The sequence below is a fragment of the Anomaloglossus baeobatrachus genome, unplaced genomic scaffold (assembly GCF_048569485.1).
Source record: "Anomaloglossus baeobatrachus isolate aAnoBae1 unplaced genomic scaffold, aAnoBae1.hap1 Scaffold_246, whole genome shotgun sequence".
NCBI classification, from domain to species: domain Eukaryota; kingdom Metazoa; phylum Chordata; class Amphibia; order Anura; family Aromobatidae; genus Anomaloglossus; species Anomaloglossus baeobatrachus.
In genome coordinates, this window is record NW_027442070.1 from 179,399 (window position 1) to 193,834 (window position 14,436).

The window sequence follows — 14,436 nt, forward strand, 5'->3', positions numbered from 1 at the left end:
TGCGCTCTGCAAATGTCTTGGCACTAGTGGGACTATAGCAAAGTCCAATAGCCACGTATAGGATGCCACTAGGTACACTGAGTGTGTGCTAGTATAATGGCTTAGTTATAATTAGTTGGAGTGTGCAACGCAGGCAGATGCGTTCTGCAAATGTCTTGGCACTAGTGGGACTAAAGCAAAGTCCAATAGCCACAGATAGGATGCCACTAGGTACACTGAGTGTTTGCTAGTATAATGGCTTAGTTATCAGTTGGAGTGTGCAGAGGACAAGAGGGTACAGTGGCAGGATTGTGGTGCTCTGGGTAAAGGAATGGAAGCCTGCCTTTCTATTCCCTCCTAATAGGGAAATGCAGGGAGGAAATCCCTGACCTTGGCTGCACAGACGCTGACGCTGTTTTCAGGACCTGTCACCTTAACTCTGACCCTGCCGGTTTGAGCCCTTAAAAGGACTGCTAGAAAGTCCTATCCCTATGCTGTCCAGCGCTGTGTATGGAGCGCATACAGCTGTATCAGCGATAGGACTCAGGAAGGAGCTGCGACAGTGATGTCTGACACCAAGGACGCAGAAGAGATAATGGCGTCCTGGAGGAAAATGTCCGGTTTTATAATGCAGGGACATGTGACATGCAGATCCTATCACACATGCCGTTGCTTCTCTGGCTCAAAGTCCACTTAGCTGTGTGTGTGTCTGTGATTGGCTGACATGCTGGCCCGCCCCACAAGACGTGCGCGCTTAGGGAAGGAAGACAAGAAAAAAAAAAAAAAAATGGCGATCGCCATTATAGAAACAGCAGTGATCTGAAGGCGCTGTTCACGCACACTATACACTGAAATGTGATAATAGTTTGATTCACAGAGTGACTTACACTATTACAGCAGAAACCAAGCTATGATTTAGCTGTTTTTTGGCTGCTAGAACCGTTCTCGAACGTTTCTAGAACTATCGAGCTTTTGCAAAAAGCTCGAGTTCTAGTTCGATCTAGAACATGCCCCAAAATCACTCGAGCCTAGAACTGGAGAACCACGAACCACAAACCACGCTCAACTCTACTCATAGGCAACACAGTCAATTGAACTAGGCAATTACATGCTGCCATACAAACTCCATGTGCTTTGCCTCAGAGTCGAACCCACAACCTCTCACAGCTTAAGCAAAGAGACTACAACTACACCAACACAGAGAAGTAGGTGAATGACTCTACATTAATTCACATAATCCTAGTGACTGCGAACACAACATGGCCAAACAAAAGCAAAAGACAGTACCTGGCCTATCAATCCAATTGAAACTCATAGGCAACATAGTCCATTGGACTAGGCAATAACATGCAGCCATACAAAGTCCATGGGCCTTGCCTCAAAGTCTAACTCACAACCTCTCGCAGCTCAAGCAAAGAGCCTACCACTACACCAACACAGAGAAATGTGAACCTGACTCTACATTAATTCACATAATCCTAGTGACTGCGAACACAACATGGCCAAACATAAGCAAAAGGCAGTACCTGGCCTATCAATCCAGTGGGAACTCATAGGCAACACAGTCAATTGAACTACGCAATTACATGCAGCCATACAAATTCCATGGGCCTTGCCTCAGAGTCGAATCCACAACCTCTCGCAGCTTAAGCAAAGAGCCTACCCCTAAACCAACACAGAGAAGTGGGAAACTGATTCTACATTAATTCACATAATCCTACCGACTGCGCACACAACACGGCCAAACAAAAGACAATACCTGGCCTATCAATTCAATGGAAACTCATAGGCAACACAGTCCATTGGACTACGCAATTACATGGAGACATACAAAGTCCATGGGCTTTGCCTAAAAGTCAAACCCACAACTTCTCGCAGCCCAAGCAAAGAGCCTACCACTACCACTTTTGGCCGTTACAGCCGGAAGGAAGACTTCTGAAAGCCAGGGAAGGAGTCTTGCGAGGATAATTTGCATATTCCCAGTGCCTTCTGGGATAAGTGAAGAGTCACCGCGAGCTCAAGGAGAACCGGGTTTTGGCCGTTACAGCCGGAAGGAAGACTTCTGAAAGCCAGGGAAGGAGTCTTGCGAGGATAATTTGCATATTCCCAGTGCCTTCTGGGATAAGTGAAGAGTCACCGCGAGCTCAAGGAGAACCGGGTTTTGGCCGTTACAGCCGGAAGGAAGACTTCTGAAAGCCAGGGAAGGAGTCTTGCGAGGATAATTTGCATATTCCCAGTGCCTTCTGGGATAAGTGAAGAGTCACCGCGAGCTCAAGGAGAACCGGGTTTTGGCCGTTACAGCCGGAAGGAAGACTTCTGAAAGCCAGGGAAGGAGTCTTGCGAGGATAATTTGCATATTCCCAGTGCCTTCTGGGATAAGTGAAGAGTCACCGCGAGCTCAAGGAGAACCGGGTTTTGGCCGTTACAGCCGGAAGGAAGACTTCTGAATTTTAGCCTGTCTTCTTCATTGTGAGCGTAAGTGAGCAAAGTGTGAGCAAAAGTAAGTGTGAGTAGAATTGTTTGTATTTAGTTGTTTAATTGCTTAACATTTGTTTAGTGCTATCCCCATTAGAAAATGTGCTCCACTATTGCTAATGCGATCCAGTGTACATCTTGTCTCATGTATGCAGTCCTTGAAAAGCCGTTCGAGGGTGCATACTGTTGTTCGAGATGTGCGCAAGTTGCACATTTGGAAGCCCAGATACTGGATCTAAATGAGCAGCTGGCAACTCTGAGATGCATTAGCAATATGGAAAGGAGTGTGCTGCTCACTGAGCAGCAGCTTGCTGGGTCAGATGTGGGGGAGGATCGTAGTAGGGAGCGGCAGGACGGTGAGGTAGGTAGCTGGGTGACAGTTAGAAAGGGGGGTAAAGGGAAAAGTGCTAGGGAGGCTAGTCCTGAACTGACACACCCCAATAGGTTTGCAAACTTGGCAGATGAGGGGGATGTCATTACAGGGGTAGCATTGCTGCAGCAAGGCATGACCTCTGAACGCCAGAGGAGTGTCTGCTCCAGTAAGGGGGGGAATAGGAGTGCAGGGCAGGCAAGACAGGTACTGGTAGTGGGGGACTCAATTATTAGGGGGACAGATAGGGCAATCTGTCACAAAGACAGGGATCGCCGAACAGTGTGTTGTCTTCCTGGCGCTCGAGTTCGGCACATCGCTGATCGGGTTGACAGATTACTGGGAGGGGCTGGGGAGGACCCAGCGGTCATTGTACATATTGGCACAAATGACAAAGTTAGAGGTAGGTGGAAGGTCCTTAAAGATGATTTCAGGGAATTAGGTTGTAAGCTTAAAGCATGGACCTCAAAGGTGGTATTTTCGGAAATACTACCTGTGCCACGAGCCACACCAGAGAGGCAAAGAGAGATCAGGGAGGTTAACAGGTGGCTCAAGAATTGGTGTAGGAAAGAGGGTTTTGGGTTCCTGGAGAATTGGGCCGACTTTTCAGTTGGCTACAGATTCTATGCTAGGGATGGGCTGCATCTTAATGGGGAGGGTGCAGCTCTGCTGGGGCAGAAAATGGCTAGAAGGTTGGAGGAGTGTTTAAACTAGGAATGGGGGGCGAGGGTATTCACTTTATAGAAGGGGAATGTAGTGCAGATAGTGACCAGGGCACAAGTAATGAAATTGGGGGTGGTACGGGGGGAAGGGTTAGGACAGTCAATACAGTAAGCAGGAATATAGGTACAAAGTCATACGTAACGTGCATGTACACTAATGCCCGAAGCCTCACAAATAAGGTGGAGGAATTAGAATTAATATTGTTGGAAGAAAATTATGATATAGTGGGGATATCAGAGACATGGCTGGATGAGAGCTATGACTGGGCTGTTACTTTACAGGGTTATAGCCTATTCAGGAATGACCGTCCAAATAAGCGAGGGGGAGGTGTGTGTCTATATGTAAAATCATCCTTAAAACCCATCCTGCGTGACAACATATGTGAGGGTACTGAGAATGTAGAGTCCCTATGGGTGGAGATAAGGGGGGGGAGAATGAATAATAAAATACTGATAGGGGTGTGTTATAAGACGCCGAATATTATGGAAGAGGTAGAGAATCTCCTCATAAAGCAAATTGATAAAGCAGCGAGTCTCGGAGAGGTAATTATTATGGGGGACTTTAACTATCCTGATATAAATTGGGGAACAGAAACTTGCAGTTCCAGCAAAGGAAATAGATTTTTGATAACAATGAAAGATAATTACCTTTCACAAATGGTACAGGACCCCACAAGAGGGGGAGCACTACTAGACCTTGTACTAACCAATAGGCCAGACCGCATATCAAATATACAAGTTGGGGGTTACTTGGGGAATAGTGATCATAAAATAATAAGTTTTCATGTATTCTTTAGTAAGATGTATAGTAGAGGGGCTACAAGGACACTAAACTTCAGGAAAGCAAATTTTAAACGGTTGAGAGATTATCTTAGTGCAATAAACTGGGATGATGTACTAAGTAATAAAAGTACACAAAGCAAATGGGAGACTTTTATGAGCATCCTGAATAGGGCTTGTGCAGAAAATATACCCTATGGGAACAAACATGCTAGAAATAGGAGGAAACCCCTATGGCTAAATAGAGCTGTAAGGGAAGCAATAAAAGAAAAACAGAAAGCCTTAAAAGAATTAAAGAGGGTAGGTAGTGATGAGGCATTATATAATTATAGAAAATTAAATAAAATATGTAAAAAGCAAATTAAGTTAGCTAAGTTTGAGACAGAGAGACTCATTGCGAGAGAAAGTAAAAATAATCCTAAAATATTCTTTAACTACATAAACAGCAAAAAACTGAAAAGCGATAGTGTTGGCCCCCTTAAAAATAGTCTTGGTGAAATGGTGGAAGGGGATGAGGGTAAAGCTAACCTGCTGAATGACTTTTTTTCTACGGTTTTTATACAAGAAAATGCCATGGCAGATGACATGACCAGTGATGCCATAAATTCACCCTTGAATATTACCTGCTTAACCCAGCAGGAAGTACGCCACCGCCTCGAAATCACTAAGGTTGACAAATCTCCGGGCCCGGATGGCATACACCCCAGAGTACTACAGGAATTGAGTTCTGTGATAGATAGACCATTATTTTTAATCTTCTCAGATTCCTTAATAACAGGGTCGGTACCGCAGGACTGGCGCATAGCAAATGTGGTGCCAATATTCAAAAAGGGGACAAAAACTGAGCCGGGAAATTATAGGCCGGTAAGTTTAACCTCTACGGTTGGTAAAATCCTTGAGGGTTTCTTGAGAGATGCTATACTGGAGTATCTCAAGAAAAATAACCTTATGACAGAGTATCAACATGGGTTTATGAGGGATCGATCCTGTCAAACTAATTTGATCAGCTTCTATGAAGAGGTAAGTTCAAGCCTGGACCAGGGAAATGCAGTGGATGTTGTGTATATGGACTTTTCAAAAGCTTTTGATACGGTGCCACACAAAAGGTTGGTACATAAAATGAGAATAATGGGGATAGGGGAAAATATGTGTAACTGGGTTAAAAACTGGCTCAGTGATAGGAAACAAAGGGTGGTTATTAATGGTACGTACTCGGACTGGGTCTCAGTTCATAGTGGGGTACCACAGGGGTCAGTATTGGGCCCGCTTCTTTTCAACATATTTATAAATGACCTTGTTGGGGGCATGCGGAGTAGAATTTCAATATTTGCAGATGATACTAAACTCTGCAGGGTAATAAATACAGAGGAGGATAATTTTATATTACAGGGAGATTTATGTAAATTGGAGGATTGGGCTGAGAAGTGGCAATTGAAGTTTAATGTAGATAAATGTAAGGTCATGCACTTGGGTAGAGGGAATAACATTTATGATTATGTACTTAATTGTAGAACACTGGGTAAAACAGACACAGAAAAAGACTTGGGTGTATGGGTGGATGGTAAACTTCACTTTAGTGGACAGTGTCAGGCAGCTGCTGCCAGGGCTAATAAAATAATGGGATGTATTAAAAGAGGTATAAGTGTTCATGAAAAAAATATAGTTCTACCTCTGTACAAGTCACTAGTGCGACCGCACTTAGAATACTGTGTACAATTCTGGTCACCGATATATAAGAAGGACATAGCTGAACTGGAGAGGGTGCAGAGAAGAGCGACCAAGATTATTAGAGGAATGGGGGGGCTGCAATACGAAGACAGGTTATTAAACTTGGGGTTATTTAGTCTGGAAAAACGAAGGCTTAGGGGAGATCTAATCACAATGTATAAATATATGAGGGGACAGTACAGAGACCTTTCCAAAGATCTATTTACACCTAGGCCTGCGACTGGAACACGGGGGCATCTGCTACGTCTTGAGGAAAGAAGGTTTAATCATAATCACAGACGAGGATTCTTTACTGTACGAGCAGTGAGACTATGGAACTCTCTGCCGCATGATGTTGTAATGAGTGATTCACTACTAACATTTAAGCAGAGACTGGACGCCTTTCTTGAAAAATTTAATATAACCAGTTATGTATATTAGATTTTATGACAGGGTATTGATCCAGGGAACTAGTCTGATTGCCGGATGTGGAGTCAGGAAGGAAATTTTTTCCCCATTGGAACTTGTTTGCCACATTGGGGTTTTTTTGCCTTCCTCTGGATCAACATGTTAGGCTACGGGTTGAACTAGATGGACTTAGAGTCTCCCTTCAACCTTAAAAACTATGATACTATGATGATACACCAACACAGAGAAGTTGGTAACTGAGTTTACATTAATTCACATAATCCTAGTGACTGCGCACACAACATGGCCAAACAAAAGCAAAAGACAGTACCTGGCCTATCAATCCAATGGAAAATCATAGGCAACACAGTCCATTGGACTAGACAATTACATGGAGACATACAAAGTCCATGGGCCTTTCCTCAGAGTCAAACCCACAACCTCTCGCAGCCAAGCAAAGAGCCTACCACTACACCAACACAGAGAAGTGGGAATCTGATTCTACATTAATTCACATAATCCTACCGACTGCGCACACATCATGGCCAAACAAAAGACAATACCTGGCCTATCAATCCAATATAAACTCATAGGCAACACAGTCCATTAGACTAGGCAAATACATGCAGCCATATAAAGTTCATGGGCCTTGCCTCAGAGTCGAACCCACATCCTCTTGGAGAACAAGCAAAGAGCCTACCACTAAACCAACACAGAGAAGTTGGAAACTGATTCTACATTAATTCACATAATCCTAGTGACTGCGCACACAACATGGCCAAACAAAAGCAAAAGACATTACCTGGCCTATCAATCCAATGTAAACTCATAGGTAACACAGTACATTACTAGGATTATGTGAATTAATGTAGAGTCAGGTTCACATTTCTCTGTGTTGGTGTAGTGGTAGGCTCTTTGCTTGAGCTGCGAGAGGTTGTGAGTTAGACTTTGAGGCATGGCCCATGGACTTTGTATGGCTGCATGTTATTGCCTAGTCCAATGGACTATGTTGCCTATGAGTTTCAATTGGATTGATAGGCCAGGTACTGTCTTTTGCTTTTGTTTGGCCATGTTGTGTTCGCAGTCACTAGGATTATGTGAATTAATGTAGAGTCATTCACCTACTTCTCTGTGTTGGTGTAGTTGTAGTCTCTTTGTTGCTTATGAGTTTCAATTTGATTGATAGGCCAGGTACTGTCTTTTGCTTTTGTTTGGCCATTTTATGTGCGCAGTCACTAGGATTATGTAAATTAATGTAGAGTCATTCACCTACTTCTCTGTGTTGGTGTAGTGGTAGTCTCTTTGCTTAAACTGCGAGAGGTTGTGGGTTCGACTCTGAGGCAAAGCCCATGGAGTTTGTATGGCAGCATGTAATTGCCTAGTTCAATTGACTGTGTTGCTTATGAGTTTCCATTGAATTGATAGGCCAGGTATTGTCTTTTGTTTGGCCATGTTGTGTGCGCAGTCACTAGGATTATGTGAACTAATGTAAACTCAGTTTCCAACTTCTCTGTGTTGGTGTAATCGTAGGCTATTTCCTTGGGCTGCGAGAAATTGTGGGTTTGACTCTGAGGCAAAGCCCATGGACTTTGTATGGCTGCATGTAATTGCCAAGTCCAATGGACTGTGTTGCCTAAGAGTTTCCTTTGAATTGATAGGCCAGGTATTGTCTTTTGTTTGGCCATGTTGTGTGCGCAGTCGGTAGGATTATTTGAATTAATGTAGAATCAGTTTCCCACTTCTCTGTGTTGGTGTAGTGGTAGGCTCTTTGCTTGGGCTGCGAGAGGTTGTGGGTTCGACTCTAATGCAAGGCCCATGGACTTTGTATGTCTCCATGTAATTGTCTAGTCCAATGGACTGTGTTGCCTATGAGTTTCCATTGGTTTGATAGGCCAGGTACTGTCTTTTGCTTTTGTTTGGCCATGTTATGTGCGCAGTCACTAGGATTATGTGAATTAATGAAGAATTGGTTTTCCACTTCTCTGTGTTGGTGTATTAGTAGGCTCTTTCCTTGGGCTAAAAGAGGGTGTGGGTTCGACTCTGGGGCAAGGCCAATGGGCTTTGTATGGCTGCATGTAATTGCCTAGTCCAATATACTGTGTTAGCTTTGAGTTTCCATTGGATTGATAGGCCAGGTGCTGTCTTTTGCTTTTGTTTTGCCATGTTGTGTGCGCAGTCACTAGGATTCTGTGAATTAATGTAGAGTTTGTTTCCAACTTCTCTGTGTTGGTTTAGTAGTAGGCTCTTTGCTTGTTCTCTAAGAGGTTGTGGGTTCGACTCTGAGGCAAGGCCCATTAACTTTGTATGGCTGCATATATTTGCTTAGTCTAATGGACTATGTTGCCTATGATTTCATTGGATTGATAGGCCAGATAATGTCTTTTGCATTTGTTTGGCCATGTTGTGTGCGCAGTCTCTAGGATTATGTGAATTAATGTAGCGTCCTTTACCTACTTCTCTGTGTTGGTGTAGTGGTAGTCTTTTTGCTTAAGCTGCGAAAGGTTGTTGGTTCGACTTTGAGGCAAGTCCCATGGAGTTTGTATGGATGCATGTAATTGCCTATTTCAGTTGACTGTGTTACCTATGAGTTCCTATTGGATTGATAGGCCAGGTACTACCTTTTGCTTTTGTTTGGCCATGTTGTGTGCGCAGTCACTAGGATTATGTGAACTAATGTAAACTCAGTTTTCAACTTCTCTGTGGTGGTGTAGTGGTAGGCTCTTTTCTTGGGCTGCGAGAAAATGTGGGTTTGACTCTGAGGCAAAGCCCATAGACTTTGTGTGGCTGCATGTAATTGCCTAGTCCAATGGACTGTGTTGCCTATGAGTTTTCATTGGACTGATAGGCCAGGTATTGTCTTTTGTTTGGTTATGTTGTGTGCGAAGTCGGTAGGATTATGTGAATTAATGTAGAATCAGTTTCCCACTTCTCTGTGTTGGTGTAGTGGAAGGCGCTTTGCTTGGCGGCGAGAAGTTGTGGGTTTGACTCTGAGGCAAGGCCCATGGACTTTGTATGGCTGCATGTAATTGCCTAGTTCAATGGACTGTGTTGCCTATGAGTTTCCATTGGATTGATAGGCCAGGTACTGTCTTTTGCTTTCGTTTGGCCATGTTGTGTGCGCAGTCACTAGGATTATGTGAATTTATGTTCAATTAGTTTTGCATTTCTCTGTGTTGGTGTAGTGGTAGGCTTTTTGCTTGAGCTGTTAGAGGTTGTGGGTTTGACTCTGAGGCAAGGCCCATGGACTTTGTATGGCTGCATGTAATTGCATAGTCCAATGGACTGTGTTACCTATGAGTTTCCATTGGATTGATAGGCCAGGTATTGACTTTTGCTTTCGTTTGGCCATGTTGTGTGCGCAGTCACTAGGATTATGTGAATTAATGTAGAGTCAGTTTCACATTTCTCTGTGTTGGTGTAGTGGTAGGATCTTTGCTTGGGCTGCGAGAAGTTGTGGGTTTGACTCTGAGGCAAGGCCCATGGACTTTTTATGGCTGCATGTAATTGCCTAGTCCAATGGACTGTGTTGCCTATGAGTTTCCATTGGATTGATAGGCCAGGTATGGACTTTTGCTTTCGTTTGGCCATGTTGTGTGCGCAGTCACTAGGATTATGTGAATTAATGTAGAGGCAGGTTCACATTTCTCTGTGTTGGTGTAGTGGTAGGCTCTTTGCTTGAGCTGCGAGAGGTTGTGAGTTCGACTTTGAGGCAAGGCCCATGGACTTTGTATGGCTGCATGTTATTGCCTAGTCCAATGGACTGTGTTGCCTATGAGTTTCCATTGGATTGATAAGCCAGGTACTGTCTTTTGCTTTTGTTTAGCCATGTTGTGTGCGCAGTCGGTAGGATTATGTGAATTAATGTAGAATCAGTTTCCCACTTCTCTGTATTGGTGTAGTGGTAGGCTCTTTGCTTGGCTGCGAGAGGTTGTGGGTTTGACTCTGAAGCAAGGCCCATGGACTTTGTATGTCTCCATGTAATTGTCTAGTCCAATGGACTGTGTTGCCTATGAGTTTCCATTGGATTGATAGGCCAGGTACTGTCTTTTGCTTTTGTTTGGCCATGTTGTGTGCGCAGTCACTAGGATTATGTGAATTAATGTAGAATCGGTTTCCAACTTCTCTGTGTTGGTTTAGTGGTAGGCTCTTTGCTTGTTCTCCAAGAGGTTGTGGGTTCGACTCTGAGGCAAGGCCCATGAACTTTGTATGGCTGCATGTATTTGCCTAGTCTAATGGACTGTGTTGCCTATGAGTTTCCATTGGATTGATAGGCCAGATAATGTCTTTTGCTTTTGTTTCGCAATGTTGTGTGCACAGTCACTAGGATTATGTGAACTAATGTAAACTCAGTTTCCATCTTGTCTGTGTTGGTGTAGTGGTAGGCTCTTTGCTTGGGCTGCGAGAAATTGTGGGTTTGACTCAGAGGCAAAGCCCATGGACTTTGTATGGCTGCATGTAATTGCCAAGTCCAATGGACTGTGTTGCCTATGAGTTTCCATTGGCTTGATATGCCAGGTAATGTCTTTTGCTTTTGTTTGGCCATGTTGTGTGCGCAGTCTCTAGGAATATGTGAATTAATGTAGACGCACCTTCCTACTTTTTTGTGTTGGTGTAGTTGTAAGCTCTTTGCTTGTTCTGCCAGAGGTTGTGGGTTTGACTCTGAGGCAAGGCCCATGGACTTTGTATGGCTGCATGTAATTGCCAAGTCCAATGGACTGTGTTGCCTATGAGTTTCCATTGGATTGATAGGCCAGGTATTGTCTTTTGCTTTTGTTTGGCCATGTTGTGTGCGCAGTCACTAGGATTATGTGAATTAATGTAGAATCCGTTTCCCACTTCTCTGTGTTGGTGTAGTGGAAGCTGCTTTGCTTGGCTGCGAGAGGTTGTGGGTTTGACTCTGCGGCATGGCCCATGGACTTTGTATGGCTGCATGTAATCGCCTAGTTCAATGGACTGTGTTGCATATGAGTTTCCATTGGCCTGATAGGCCAGGTAATGTCTTTTGCTTTTGTTTGGCCATGTTGTGTGCGCATTCACTAGGATTATGTGAATTAATGTAGACGCAGCTTCCTACTTCTTTGTGTTGGTGTAGTTGTAGGCTCTTTGCTTGTTCTGCCAGAGGTTGTGGGTTTGACTCTGAGGCAAGGCCCATGGACTTTGTGAGGCTGCATGTAATTGCCTATTCCAATGGACTATGTTGTCTATGAGTTTCCATTGGATTGATAGGCAAGGGACTGTATTTAGCTTTTGTTTGGCCATGTTGTGTGCGCAGTCACTAGGATTATGTGAATTTATGTTGAGTCAGTTTCGCTCTTCTCTGTGTTGGTGTAGTGGTAGGCTCTTTGCTTGGGCTGTGAGAGGTTGTGGGTTTGACTCTGAGGCAAGGCCCATGGACTTTGTATGGCTGCATGTAATTGCCTAGTCCAATGGATTGAGGCCAGGTACTGCCTTTTGTTTTCGTTTGGCCATGTTTTGTGCGCAGTCACTAGGATTATGTGAGTTAATGTAGAGACAGTTTCACACTTCTCTGTGTTGCTGAAGTGGTAGGCTTTTTTGTTGGGCTGCGAGAGGTTGTGAGTTCGACTCTGAGGCAAGGCCCATGGACTTTGTATGGCTGCATGTAATTGCATAGTCCAATGGACTGCGTTACCTATGAGTTTCCATTGGATTGATAGGCCAGGTGCTTTCTTTTGCTTTTGTTTGGCCATGTTGTGTGCGCAGTCACTAGGAATATGTGAATTAATGTAGAGTCAGTTTCACATTTCTCTTTGTTGGTGTAGTGGTAGGCTCTTTGCTTGGGTTGTGAGAGGTTGTGGGTTTGACTCTGAGGCAAGGCCCATGGACTTTTTATGGCTGCATGTAATTGCCTAGTCCAATGGACTGTGTTGCCTATGAGTTTTTATTGGATTGATAGGCCAGGTATTGACTTTTGCTTTCGTTTAGCCATGTTGTGTGCGCAGTCACTAGGATTATGTGAATTAATGTAGAGTCAGTTTCAGACTTCTCTGTGTTTGTGTAGTGGTAGGCTCTTTGCTTAGGCCGCAAAAGGTTGTGGGTTCGACTCTAATGCAAGGCTCATGGACTTTGTATGGCTGCATGTAATTGCCTAGTCCAATAGACTTTGTTGCCTATGACTTTCCATTGGATTGATAGGCCAGGTATTGACTTTTGCTTTCGTTTGGCCATGTTGTGTGCGCACTCACTAGGATTATGTGAATTAATGTAGAGGTAGGTTCACATTTCTCTGTGTTGGTGTAGTGGTAGGCTCTTTGCTGGAGCTGCAAGAGGTTGTGAGTTCGACTTTGAAGCAAGGCCCATGGACTGTGTATGGCTGCATGTTATTGCCTAGTCCAATGGACTGTGTTGCCTATGAGTTTCCATTGGATTGATAAGCCAGGTACTGTCTTTTGCTTTTGTTTAGCCATGTTGTGTGCGCAGTCGGTAGGATTATGTGAATTAATGTAGAATCAGTTTCCAACTTCTCTGTGTTGGTTTAGTGGTAGGCTCTTTGCTTGTTCTCCAAAATGTTGTGGGTTCGACTCTGAGGCAAGGCCCATGAACTTTGTATGGCTGCATGTATTTGCCTAGTCTAATGGACTGTTTTGCCTATGAGTTTCCATTGGATTGATAGGCCAGATAATGTCTTTTGCATTTGTTTCGCCATGTTGTGTGCACAGTCACTAGGATTATGTGAACTAATGTAAACTCAGTTTCCAACTTGTCTGTGTTGGTGTAGTGGTAGGCTCTTTGCTTGGGCTGCGAGAAATTGTGGGTTTGACTCTGAGGCAAAGCCCATGGACTTTGTATGGCTGCATGTAATTGTTTAGTCCAATGGACTGTGTTGCCTATGAGTTTCCATTGGCTTGATAGGCCAGGTAATGTCTTTTGCTTTTGTTTGGCCATGTTGTGTGCGCAGTCGCTAGGAATATGTGAATTAATGTAGACGCAGCTTCCTACTTTTTTGTGTTGGTGTAGTTGTAAGCTCTTTGCTTGTTCTGCCAGAGGTTGTGGGTTTGACTCTGAGGCAAGGCCCATGGACTTTGTATGGCTGCATGTAATTGCATAGTCCAATGGACTGTGTTACCTATGAGTTTCCATTGGATTGATAGGCCAGGTACTGTCTTTTGCTTTCGTTTGGCCATGTTGTGTGCGCAGTCACTAGGATTATGTGAATTTATGTTCAATTAGTTTCGCACTTCTCTGTGTTGGTGTAGTGGTAGGCTTTTTGCTTGAGCTGTTAGAGGTTGTGGGTTTGACTCTGAGGCAAGACCCATGGACTTTGTATGGCTGCATGTATTTGCATAGTCCAATGGACTGTGTTACCTATGAGTTTCCATTGGATTGATAGGCCAGGTATCGACTTTTGCTTTCGTTTGGCCATGTTGTGTGCACAGTCACTAGGATTATGTGAATAATTTGTAGAGTCAGTTTCACATATCTCTCTGTTGGTGTAGTGGTAGGCTCTTTGCTTGGGCTGCGTAGATATTGTGGGTTTGACTCTGGGGCAAGGCCCATGGACTTATTATGGCTGTATGTAGTTGCCTAGTCTAATGGACTGTGTTGCCTATGAGTTTCCATTGGATTGATAGGCCAGGTATTGCCTTTTGTTTGGCCATGTTGTGTGCGCAGTCGGTAGGATTATGTGAATTAATGTAGAATCAGTTTCCCACTTATCTGTGTTGGTGTAGTGGTAGGCTCTTTGCTTGGCTGCGAGAGGTTGTGGGTTCGACTCTGAGGCAAGGCCCATGGACTTTGTATGGCTGCATGTAATAGCCTAGTCCAATTGATTGCTTTGCCTATGAGTTTCTATTGGATTGATAGGCCAGGTACTGTCTTTTGCTTTTGTTTGGCCATGTTGTGTGCGCAGTCACTAGGATTATGTGAATTAATGTAGAATCAGTTTTTCACTTCTCTGTGTTGGTGTATTGGTAGACTCTTTGCTTGGGCTGCGAGAGGTTGTGGGTTCGACTCTGGGGCAAGGCCCATGGGCTTTGT